We start from the raw sequence: 13,577 nt of genomic DNA, 5'->3' as shown, positions 1-13,577 counted from the left end.
TCATCCTCCTTCTCTCCAAAGAGTAAAGCCCTAGCTCCCTTAATCTCTGATCATAATGCATACTTTCTAAACCAGGCAGCATCCTGGTAAATCACCTCTGTACCCTTTCCAATGCTTCCACATCCTTCTTATAGTGAGGTGACCAGAACTGGACACAGTACTCCAAGTGTGGCCTAACCAGAGTTTTATAGAGCTGCATCATTACATCGCGACTCTTAAACTCTATCCCTCGACTTATGAAAGCTAACACCCCATAAGCTTTCTTAACTACCCTATCCACCTGTGAGGCAACTTTCAGGGATCTGTGGACATGTACCCCCAGATCCCCCTGTTCCTCCACACTACCAAGTATCCTGCCATTTACTTTGTACTCTACCTTGGAGTTTGTCCTTCCAAAGTGTACCACCTCACACTTCTCCAGGTTGAACTCCATCTGCCACTTCTCAGCCCACTTCTGCATCCTGTCAATGTCTCTCTGCAATCTTTGACAATCCTCTACACTATCTACAACACCACTAACCTTTGTGTCATCTGCAAACTTGCCAACCCACCCTTCTACCCCCACATCCAGGTTGTTAATAAAAATCACGAAAAGTAGAGGGGTCCCAGAACAGATCCTTGTGGGACACCACTAGTCACAATCCTCCAGTCTGAATGTACTCCCTCCACCACCACCCTCTGCCTTCTGCAGGCAAGCCAATTCTGAATCCATCTGGCCAAACTTCCCTGGATCCCATGCCTTCTAACTTTCTGCATAAGCCTACCGTGTGGAACCTTGTCAAATGCCTTACTAAAATCCATATAGATCACATCCACTGCACTACCCTCATCTATATGCCTGGTCACCTCCTCAAAGAACTCTATCAGGCTTGTTAGACATGATCTGCCCTTCACAAAGCCATGCTGACTGTCCCTGATCAGACCATGATTCTCTAAATGCCTATAGATCCTATCTCTAAGAATCTTTTCCAACAGCTTTCCCACGACAGACGTAAGGCTCACTGGTCTATAATTACCCAGACTATCCCTACTACCTTTTTTGAACAAGGGAACAACATTAGCCTCCCTCCAATCCTCCGGTACCATTCCTGTGGACAATGAGGACATAAAGATCCTAGCCAGAGGCTCAGCAATCTCTTCTCTGGCCTCGTGGAGCAGCCTGGGGATTATTCCGTCAGGGCCCGGGGACTTATCTGTCCTAATGTATTTTAACAACTCCAACACCTCCTCTCCCTTAATATCAGCATGCTCCAGAACATCAACCTCACTCATATTGTCCTCACCATCATCAAGTTCCCTCTCACTGGTGAATACCGAAGAGAAGTATTCATTGAGGACCTCGCTCACTTCCACAGCCTCCAGGCACATCTTCCCACCTTTATCTCTAATCGGTCCTACCTTCACTCCTGTCATCCTTTTTTTCTTCACATAATTGAAGAATGCCTTGGGGTTTTCCTTTACCCTACTTGCCAAGGCCTTCTCATGCCCCCTTCTTGCTCTTTTCAGTCCCTTCTTAAGCTCCTTTCTTGCTTCCCTATATTCCTCAATAGACCCAGCTGATCCTTGCTTCCTAAACCTCATGTATGCTGCCTTCTTCCTCCTGACTAGATTTTCCACCTCACTTGTCACCCATGGTTCCTTCACCCTACCATTCTTTATCTTCCTCATGGGACAACTTTATCCCTAACATCCTGCAAGAGATCCCTAAACTTCGACCACATGTCCATAGTACATTTCCCTGCAAAAACATCATCCCGATTCACACCCGCAAGTTCTAGCCTTATAGCCTCATAATTTGCCTTTCCCCAATTAAAAATTTTCCTGTCCTCTTTGATTCTATCCTTTTCCATGATAATTATAAAAGCCAGGGAGCGGTGATCACTGTCCCCCAGATGCTCACCCACTGAGAGATCTGTGACCTGACCCGGTTCATTACCTAGTACTAGATCTAGTATGGCATTCCCCCTGGTCGGCCTGTCCACATACTGTGACAGGAATCCGTCCTGGACACACTTTACAAATTCTTCCCCATCTAAACCCTTGGAACTAATCAGGTGCCAATCAATATTAGGGAAGTTAAAGTCACCCATGATAACAACCCTGTCATTTTTTCACCTTTCCAAAATCTGCCTCCCAATCTGCTCCTCTGTATCTCTGCTGCTACCAGGGGGCCTATAGAATATCCGCAGTAGAGTAACTGCTCCCTTCCTGTTCCTGACTTCCACCCATATTGACTCAAAAGAGGATCCTGCTACATTACCCACCCTTTCTGTAGCTGTAATAGTATCCCTGACCAGTAATGCCACCCCTCCTCCCCTTTTTCCACCCTCTCTATCCCTTTTAAAGCACTGAAATCCAGGAATATTGAGAATCCATTCCTGCCCGGATGCCAGCCAAGTCTCTGTAATGGCCACTACATCATAATTCCATGTATGTATCCAAGCTCTCAGTTCATCACCTTTGTTCCTGATGTTTCTTGCATTGAGGTACACACATTTCAGCCCTTCTACCTTACTGTCTTTACACCGTTTATTCTGCTTCTCTTTCCTCAAAGCCTCTCTGTATGTTAGATCTGGCTTTACTCCATGCACTTCTTTCACTGCTGTATCGCTCTGGGTCCCATCACCCTCGCAAATTAGTTTAAACCCTCCTGAACCATGCTAGCAAACCTACCTGCAAGGATATTGCTCCCCCTCGAGTTCAGGTGCAACCCATCCAATCTGTACAGGTCCCACCTTCCCCAGAAGAGATCCCAATGATCTAAAAATCTAAAACCCTGCTCCCTGCACCAACTCCTCAGCCACCCGTTCAACTGCCACCTCCTCCAATTCTTACCATCACTGTTACGTAGCACTGGCAGCAATCCTGAGAACGTCAGGGATCCATTAGTAGAATTTATAATTTATTTTTACTGCAGAAAGATAACCTCTCACTAAAGATTAAACAAAATTGGGAAAGAACTTAATATGACTTTTGTTAATGAAGATTGGTTGCGAGTTCTGAAAATGGTTAATTCTTCTTCGATATGTGCCAATCATTGTTTACTTCAGTTTACAAACGTATGTAAAATTGTTAACCGTCATTATTTAACAAAGGAGAGGCTAGCCAAAATATTTCCTAATATAGATAATTATTGTGATAGGTGCAAAAATGAAGTAGCTACTTTGTCACATACGTTCTGGTCATGTCCCTCATTGAAATCTTTTTGGAAATCTTTATTTTCTACAATTTCTAAAGCTCTGAAAATTAATTTACAACCTAATACATTTACTGTTCTATTTGGAATAGTTCTGCGTCATATTCAGGGTATTTAATTTTCAAACCAACATGTAATTGCATTCATTACATTGTTGGCAAGAAGGGCTATTTTATTGAAGTGGAAAGATACCTCTGCTAGTTCAATGGTTTTCCCAAGTAATATTATGTCTTAGTTTAGAGAAAATTAGAAGTAGAACTTTTCATCCCCGATTTGATTTTGAGAGAAGGTGAGGCTCTTTTGCTAAATATTATCATTTAATTTTAATTAATTTACATGGTTTCCTTACAATTTTATGTTACATAAATGTGATTTGGTGGTTGTTGTTTTCTTTTTCTTATATATATACGATTGTAAGACGTATTGCTCCGGGAGTTGGTTCCTAATGGTTTTTTTTTCTCTCTTTTTTTTCGTTTTGTAGTTAGTGGGTTTTTTTTAGTTAGTTGGGGTTCTCTTTCTTCCTTATCTTTCTTTTATAAATTTTTTTCCATTAACATATATAAGTTTTTTCCTTCAGCTTTATTAATTATATATATATACTAATTTGTTGAACTTCTGTATTTTATAGCTGTAGAAGATTATATATCAATAAAAAAATTTTAAAAATGTAAATGAGACTGGGTGCTGTGTTCTGTGGGTTGTGCAGTGACTGGGAGAGTCTCCAGTTTCGCCTCTCCTGTGGATTCCTCAAGGGAAAGTGCTGTAAAAACTCAGGTGCTCTCTGTTTCGTGACCTTCTCCATTCCTTGAGCCCCTAATTTTTCATTTCTATTCCTTTAATATCTAGTTAGAGATAAGGTTAGATTTCATCCTATTTCTCCTTTTAGGATTACATTGTTTAATTGTGACTTCAGTGTTCAAATCTGTTGGTTCACTGCTCTGTGGGTATAAAGTGGTAGAAGCATGTGTTTAATTTATGTTGGGGTTGGGGCCTAACTGCAGCAGTCTGTGCTAGTTTTCCTAGCTTCTTGGATTTACTTTGGCTTTTGAGGACCAGGATGATGAGAGAAGTGACTGAGAGACGTGTCACTTCTGGTTAGGATGCCCCATGTTGTCATCATCTCATTCCCCGACTTGCCTTTATTAGGATCTTCCTCCTCGTTCATTGCCGTTCTGGAGTTTAAGTTAAATGGTGGAGTTATTTCTTATGTAAAGTGTTTTGGGGTTGGGTGTCTGGGGTTGGGTTTCAGGGACTGGGTGCTGTGATCTGGGGGTTGTGCAGTAGCTGATTGAGGGGTGTTAATGGGGGGGGAAGGCCCGGGGGGTAGAGTTAAGTAGAGTTAGAGTTAAGGCCCGAGGGTGGAGGATTCACGGCAAAGGGAGGTGAGGTGGGGTGGCAACTGGCAAAATGGTGGTGTTATTGCTTATGGATAGTGTTTTGGGGTTGGGTGCTTTGGAAGATCGGAATGGTAGTCCATGCATGGATGGGCATAACCACAACTGATATTTTGTATCTGTATTTATTCAAGAGATTGACAAAGAGTCCATAGAAGTGAGGCAAAGTGGCATCAACTTCAGGACCACATACAGATTACAAAGGAGGAGGTATTTGCTCTCATGAGGCAAGTCAGGTAAATCCCCAGGGCCTGACAATATGTTCCCTCACACTCTGTAGAACGCAAGTGCATAAATTGCCGGGGCCCTAGCAGAGATATTTAAATCACCCTTAGCAACAGATGAGGTACCATAGGATTGGAGAATCGCCTGTGTTGTTCCACTGATTAAGAAAGGCTTTAAACAAACCAGGAAATTATAGACTGGTGAGTCTGTCATCAGTTGTGGGAAAGTTATTGGAAGGCATTCTAAGGGACCAGATATGTGAGTATTTGGATAGACATGGACTGATTAAGGAAAGTCAGCATGGGGTCATGTGTGGTATGTCGCGTCTAACTAATCTTATAGAATTTTTTCGAAGAAGCTACCAGAAAAGAGGATAAAGGCAAGGCAGTGAATGTTGTCTTCATGGACTTTAGCAAGGCCTTTATATGATCCTGCATGGGATAGGAAGAAGGTACAGTTGTTTGGCACTCAATATGAGGTAGTAAACAGAGGTCATGGATTAAGGGTGAAAGGTGAAAGGTTGAAGGGGAACATGGGACAATTGCCTCCGAGAATGCCATAGAGAAACAACTGGTCCTCCACCAGCTTTGACCAGTCCTCGGCACTCATTACTGCCTCCCGCCAGAACAAGCCTCTCTCCTCCTCCTGCTCCTAGAATAGCTCCCAGCCCTGCCGTTTCCACCGCCCCGGGAGAGGAACCCATGTAGCTGGGACGGAACCACCTTTCTCTCATAGAAAGACCCCAGAGATTGAGAGCGGGTGAGTGTCTATATTGCGGCCAGTCCAGCCACTTCCTTTCTACCTCTCCCCTTCAGCCAAAAGGGAAGGCTCACCAGTAGAAATGGGACCCTGGTGAGCCAGACAACATTCCCTTCTGTCCCCCGACCCCAGATGCAGCTTCAAGCCATTTTGTGTTACAACCAACTGTCCCTGCCTCTGTTAGCACGAGTGGACTCCGGCACTGAGGGAAACTTTCTGAATGAAAACTTAGCCTTCCAAGCCAGAATTCCTCGTGAGCCATTGAGTACCTCCCTGGAAGCCCGGGCATTGGATGGTAGACTACTGGCCTGAGTCACACACTGCACAGAACCCCTGCCTCTCCTTCTCTCTGGGTACCATCGGGCACCTTGGAAGAGTGAAGGGAGCTGAACATCCATTCATCGTCTGGACGGACCATAAATACCTGGCATACATCCAAACCGCTAAATGCCTTAATTTCCGCCAAGCCAGTTGGGCATTACTTTTTGGCTGTTTCAAGTTCACCCACTCCTGTCGTCTGGGGTCCAAGAACGGGAAGCCCGATGCTCTCTCCCGTCAATACATCTCCAAGGAGGGCCTTCCCAACCCCGATACCATCCTTCCACCATCCTGTGTTGTGGCTGCCCTCACCTGGGAGATCGAATTCATAGTCAAAGAGGCCCAATGGACTCAACCTGACCCAAGCAATGGACCTCCCAATCGTCTCTTCGTGCCTGACTCTGTCCAGTCTCAGGTTCTCCAATGGGGACACACTTCTCGTTTCGCCTGCCATCCTGGAATCAATCGAACTCTGCCCTTTATGAAGCGACATTTCTGGTGGCCCACCATGGATGCTGACACTTGCTCCTTCATCTCTGCCTGTTCTGTGTGTGCCCGTGGAAAAGCCCCCCACCGACCACCTGCTGGGCTGCTTCGTCCCCGACCTGCCCCTGGCCACCCTTGGTCCCACGTTGCTCTGGATTTCGTTACTGGACTACCCCCTTCACATGGTAACACTGCCGTACCCACCATGGTGGACCATTTCTCCAAAGCCATGCACTTCATAGCCCTTCCCAAACTCCACACAGCCCATGAAACAGCCGACCTCCTTGTCCATCACGTCTTCCGCCCTCATGGAATTCCATAGAAACCATAGAAACTACAGCACAGAAACAGGCCCTTTGGCCCTTCTTGGCTGTGCCGAACCATTTTCTGCCTAGTCCCACTGACCTGCACACGGACCATATCCCTCCATTCACCTCCCATCCATGTATCTGTCCAATTTATTCTTAAATGTTAAAAAAGAACCCACATTTACCACCCCGTCTGGCATTGTTTCTGACCGAGGCCCCCAATTCATCTCTCAAATCTGGAGATCCTTCTGTCAAGCCCTTGGAGCCTCAGTAAGTCTGTCTTCTGGTTTCCATCCACAGACTAACGGTCAAACGGAACGTGTAAACCAGGATTTGGAAGCAGCACTGCGCTGCATATCTGCCAACAACCCGTCATCCTGGAGCACCCATCTTACTTGGGTGGAGTACAACTCCCTGGTCAGCACCGCCACCAGAATGTCTCCCTTTGAATGCTCCCTCAGTTATCAACCCGCTCTGTTTCCTGCCCATGAAGACGACGTTGCTGTGCCTTCAGTTCAGGCCCATAGCTGCCAGTGCCACAAGGTCTGGAAGGATGCACGCGCGGCCCTGTTCCGCTCAGCTAACCGCAACCAGAGGATTGCCGATCGCCATCGAATTCCTGTGCCCAACTATCGGCCTGGTCAGAGGGTTTGGTTCTCTTCAAAAGACATCCCCCTCAAGAATGAACCCAAAAAACTTGCCCCTCGTTACCTCGGACCATTCGAACTTGAGAGCATCATCAACTCCTCGGTGGTTAAACTCAAACTGCCCAGATCCATGCACATTCATCCTATATTCCACGTCTCCCAACTGAAACTTGTGTCTGTCAGCCCTTTGTTCTCTCCTGCTGAACCTCCTCCACCTGCCTGGATCATTGACAACTAGCCAGTTTACACCGTCTGGTGAATACTGGATGTGCACTGCCGAGGCAGGGGTCTCCAGTACCTGGTCGATTGGGAGGGATACGGTCCTGAGGAGTGCACCTGGATTCCCCGCTCCTTCATTTTGGACCCTTCCCTCATCCGAGATTTCCATCGAGACAATCCGGCCAAGCCTGGTGGTTCGCCTGGAGGCTCCCATTGAGGGGTATACTGTCACGGTCCTGACTGTAAATTCCCTATTTTCTCCTAATTCCCTTTGATTGTGCCATGGTTCCAACCATTAATTCCCCATTTTCTTCTAATTCCTTTGATGGCGGCACACCTGGTTTTCATCAAGACCTGCAGCATAAGAACCCCGGCCTTGCACCCACTAGTTACCAGATCGTTGGTTTTGCCAGTGTGGTAGTTAACATTTCCCGGCCGCTTAGGATTGTGTGTTCCAGGTTTTGCTTCAGTACCGAGATTTACCTGTGTAACTCCGTCTCTCCGTGCTAAGAAAAGTTTTGTCTGCCGCTTTCCTTTCTGTGCTCCGCGTCAAGATAAATTCTGACTGCCTCCAGCTTTCCTACATTCCCTCCTGTTTGCTGTTCAACGCTCATGCTGGCGTCTGCATCCTAACTCAATCTCCGTGCCTGTGTCCTGCGTTTGGGTTCACCTCATTCGTTGCAACACTGTAACGCTCTGTAAGGTTTCACTGCTAATGTAATGGTCTCTCTGTAATTTTTCACTGCTAATGTAATTGTTTCTCTGTAGTAGCAGTGTTTGGGTTATAACCAGAGATAATGGGGGCTTTGGAATGTGTTGTTTCTTTCTTGTGTGCCTGAGAGAAGGGATTTGCGGTCTTTTGTTGGTGAGACTAATGCGAGGGAGAAAACGTAAGTGGAAAGAGTCGGTAGACTGCTGGACGGAGTGGACTTGGAGCTAGGGTCCATGAGTCAACGACGCTCGGAGGTGGTCAATAGAGAATGGAAGGACGGAACCCTGAGCTCCAATGTGCACTTTAGACTGATTCATTGAAATGGGCCCTTTTTCTTTTTGTTTTCTTTACTAACCCTATAGTCAGATTAAGAATTATAAAGCTGAATTGTTTGATTGCATACAGTGTACTGCCTGATATTTTGCGGTTCAGATTTGCAACTGGGCAACACATCATGTAGCATCCGCACAAACGAGATTTCCCAGTTTGGCTGTCTTCCCCTAGACAAACGTGCGTTGGCTGAATCTAAGGATTACACTTCTATATTATGTACTGCATTGAACTGCTGCTGCTAAGTTAACAATTTCATGACACATGCTGATGATAATAAACCTGATTCCGATTCTGATTCATCAGCACTGGGGAAAAAAAGATGAGGAGTCAGAGTAAGAAAGTGGGGGGAGGGGAGGAAGAACATAAGATACCTCTACAGATTTGTTCCTCTAAATCCCTAGGACTATTGGGTGCTCTGTAATTAGCCCCATTAATGTGGTCATACTTTTCTTATTACTCAGTTCCAACCATAATGGCTCACTAGATGAGTTCTCCAGTCTCTCCTGACTGAGAATTGATGTTTAAAAACGCAAACAACAGGAATTCTGCAGATGCTGGAAATTCAAGCAACACACATGAAAGTTGCTGGTGAACGCAGCAGGCCAGGCAGCATCTCTAGGAAGAGGTGCAGTCGACGTTTCAGGCCGAGACCCTTCGTCAGGACTAACTGAAGGAAGAGTAAGTAAGGGATTTGAAAAGTTGGAGGGGAGGGGGAGATCCAAAATGATAGGAGAAGACAGGAGGGGGAGGGATGGAGCCAAGAGCTGGATAGATGATAGGCAAAAGGGATACGAGAGGATCATGGGACCTCTCCTTCTTTAATCCCTCCAAGTCTATCATGTTAAAAGCAATGGAGCCCCAGAATATTGAGTGGCCAGTCTTGCCCCTCTGGCAAGCAAGTCTCACTAATGGCTAAAATATCATTATTCTATGTGTGATCCATGCCCTCTCATCTGCCTTTTCTACGATACTTCTTGCATTGACTAATACATAGCCCAGGATATCAGTCACATCATACTCAACCTTTTGGTCCTATATTTTGTATAAGGTCTTAACAACATCTGACCGCAGCCACTCCACCATCTGTTCTGGCACCCTGGTTCCCATCCCTCTCCTAATGATCCAAAAATCTTACACCCTCCCTCCTACATCAACTCCTTGGTCACATGTATGTCTACAGGGCCAGTGTTTTGTTCCGGATGCCAGATGTGGGATTTCGGGCAGACTACCAGTCTCCCTGATGGCCACATCTGCACCATGCATCGAGATGCAGCTCAGGAACCGTGTTCAAGAACTGGAGCTGCAGCTCAATGACTTTGGCTTGTTAGGGACAGTTAGAGGTGATAGACAGGAGCTGCAGGGAGGTAGTCAACCCCAAAGGTACAGTTGACAGATAAATGGGTGACTGCCAGGAGAGGAAAGGTAGTGGAGAGCAACCTGTGGCTGTGCCCTCAACAATAAGTACTCCATTTGGAGTACTGTTGGGGCGGGGGGGATCTACCTAGGGGGAAGCAACAAAGGCCGTGCCTCTGGCACTGAGTCAATCCCCATGGCTCAGAAGGACAGGAAACTGAAGAGGATGAAAGCAGTACCAGGGACCCTATAGCTAGGGGACAGATAGGTGATTCTGTGGATGCGAAAAAGAAACATGGATGGTAGTTTTGCCTCCAGTTGTCAGGGTCCTCAATGTTGCGTCCACAACATCTTGAAAAGGGAGGGTCCGCCACCAGAAGTTGTGGTACAAATTGGTACCAATAGCATAGGTAGAAAAAGGGGACGAAGTCCTGAAAACAGAATACAGGGAGATAGAAAGGCATTGAGAAGCAGGACCCTCATTGGTAGTAATCTTGGGATTTCTGCCTGTCTCATGTGACAGTGAGGATAAGAATGGAATGAGGTGGCAGATAAATGCATGGATGAAGAATTGGAGCAGGGGCAGGGATTCAGATTTCTGAATAATTCAGACCTCCTCTGGAGCAGGTGTGATCTGTACAAAAGTGACAGGTTGCACTTGAAAGTGAGGAACACCACTATTCTTGTGGAATTTACTAGAGCTGTTGGAAGTGCACAACCCCCAGATCACAGCACCCAGTCCCTAAAAAACCCCAACCCCAGAAACACTATCCATAAGCAATAACTCCACCATTTTGCCAGTTGCCACCCCACCTTGCTTCGCCATGAATCCTCCACCCCCATTACTTAACTCTACCCCCGGGAATTCCCCCCATAACACCCCTCAATGACTACTGCCCCACCCCAAGATCACAGCATTCAGTCCCTGAACCCCCCTCCGGACCCCAAAACACTATCCATAAGCAATAACTCCACCATTTTAACTTAAACTCCAGAACGGAGGTTAACGAGGAGGAAGATCCTAATAAAGCGAAGTCGGGGACTGAGATGATGACAACGTGGCCAAAGACAATGTGGCAGGGTGAAGTGATACTGCACCTCCAGTACGAGATCCACAAACACAAGAGAGAGACTTTGCCCACTGGAGAAGTGAGATAAGCGGACAATTTACCTTTAACGGTTTAACAAACAAGGCAGGCTGGTATCCCAGCAAAAGTCAGAGGCTGCAGCGGAATCTGGACAAACAGGTTTGGTCAAGCAGTGCCGAGAATGGATGGGGTGGGTATGGTGGAACATTCCACAGGGGGATGACACAGAAACCTACCTTTAAACAGAGAGCACCTGAGTTTTTACCGCACATTCCTTGAGGAAGCCACAGGAGAGGCGAAACTGGAGACTCTCCCAGTTACTGTACAACCCACAGATCACAGCACCCAGTCCCTAAAAAAAATCCCAACCCCAAAAAAACTATCCATAAGCAATAACACAACCATTTTGCCAGTTGCCAACCCACCCTACCTCCCTTTGCCGTGAATCCCCCCACCCCCAACACTTAATTCTACCCCCGGGCCTTTCCCCCCACAACACTCCTCAGTGAGCTATTGCCCCACCCCAAGATCACAGCACACAGTCCCTAAAAAAAAAACAACCCCAAAACACATAGGCAATAACTCAAACACGAGTAATTCTGCAGACGCTGGAAATTCAAGCTACACACATCAAAGTTGCTGGCGAACTCAGCAGGCCAGGCAGCACCTCTAGGAAGAGGTACAGTCGACGTTTCGGGCCGAAGACCCTTCGTCAGGCCAAACTGAAGGAACAGCTAGTAAGAGATTTGAAGCAACACTCACAACACGCTGGAGGAACTCAGCAGGTCAGCATCCGTGGAAAAGATCAGTCAACGTTTCGGGCCGGGCCACTTCGTCACGACTGGGTTTGAAAGTGGGAGGGGAAGGGGGAAATCCAAAATGATAGGAGAAGACAGGAGGGGGAGGGATGAAGCCAAGAGCTGGACAGGTGATTGGCAAAAGGGATATGAGAGGATCATGGGACAGGAGGCCCAGGGAGAAGGAAAAGGGGGAGGGGAAAAACCCCGAGGATTGGGCAAGGGGTATAGTCAGAGGGAGAAAAGAGAGAGAGAAAGAATGTGTGTATATAAATAAATAATGGATGGGGTACGAGGGGGAGGTGGGGCATTAGCGGAAGTTAGAGAAGTCAATGTTCATGCCATCAGGTTGGAGGCCTACCCAGACGGAATATAAGGTGTTGTTCCTCCAACCTGACTGTTGCTTCATCTTTACAGTAGAGGATGCCGTGAATAGACATATCAGAATGGAATGGGACGTGGAATTAAAATGTGTGGCCACTGGGAGATCCTGCTTTCTCTGGCGGACAGAGCGTAGCTGTTCAGCAAAATGATCTCCCAGTCTGCGTCAGGTCTCGCCAATATATAGAAGGCCACATCGGAGCACCGGTCGCAGTATATCACCTCAGCCGACTCACAGGTGAAGTGTCGCCTCAGCTGCAAGGACTGTCTGGGCCCTGAATGGTGGTAAGGGAGGAAGTGTAAGGCATGTGTAGCACTTGTTCCGCCTTCAAGATAAGTGCCAGAGGGAGATCAGTGGGGAGGGATGGGGGAAACAAATGGACAAGGGAGTTGTGTAGGGAGCGATCCCTGCGGAAAGCAGAGGGGGGGGGAGGGAAAGATGTGCTTAGTGGTGGGATCCGTTGGAGGTAGTGGAAGTTACGGAGAATAATATGTTGGACCCGGAGGCTGGTGGGGTGGTAGGTCAGGACCAGGGGAACCCTATTCCTAGTGGGGTGGCGGGAGGATGGGGTGAGAGCAAATGTGCATGAAATGGGGGAGATGCGTTGAGAGCAGAGTTGATGGTGGAGGAAGGGAAGCCCCTTTCTTTAAAAAAGGAGGACATCTCCCTCATCCTGGAATGAAAAGCCTCATCCTGAGAGCAGATGCAGTGGAGACGGAGGAATTGCGAGAAGGGGATGGCATTTTTGCAAGAGACAGGGCTGAGAAGAGAAATAGTCCAGATAGCTGTGAGAGTCAGTAGGCTTATAGTAGACATCAGTAGATAAGCTGTCTGCAGAGATAGAGACAGAAAGATCTAGAAGGGGGAGGGAGCTGTCGGAAATGGACCAGGTAAACTAGAGGGCAGGTGAAAGTTAGAGGTAAAGTTAATGAAGTCAACGAGCTCAGCATGCGTGCAGGAAGCAGCGCCAATGCAGTGGTCGATGTAGCGAAGGAAAAGTGGGGGACAGGTACTAGAATAGGTTTGGAACATAGATTGTTTCACAAAGCCAACAAAAAGGCTAGCATAGCTAGGACCCATACGGGTGTCCATAGTTACACCTTTAGTTTGGAGAAGTGGGAGGAGCCAAAGGAGAAATCATTAAGAGTAAGGACTAATTCTGTTAGACGGAGCAGCGTGATAGTAGAGGGGAACTGATTAGGTCTGGAATCCAAAAAGAAGCGGAGAGCTTTGAGACCTTCCTGATGAGGGATGGAAGTATATAGGGACTGGACATCCATGGTGAAAATAAAGCAGTGGGGGCCAGGGAACTTAAAATCATCCAAAACTTTAAGAGCGTGAGAAATGTCAGAAGTGACCC

Source organism: Mobula birostris, chromosome 11 (assembly GCF_030028105.1).
Source record: "Mobula birostris isolate sMobBir1 chromosome 11, sMobBir1.hap1, whole genome shotgun sequence".
Taxonomy (NCBI): Eukaryota; Metazoa; Chordata; class Chondrichthyes; order Myliobatiformes; family Myliobatidae; genus Mobula; species Mobula birostris.
This window is presented reverse-complemented; position numbering follows the sequence as displayed.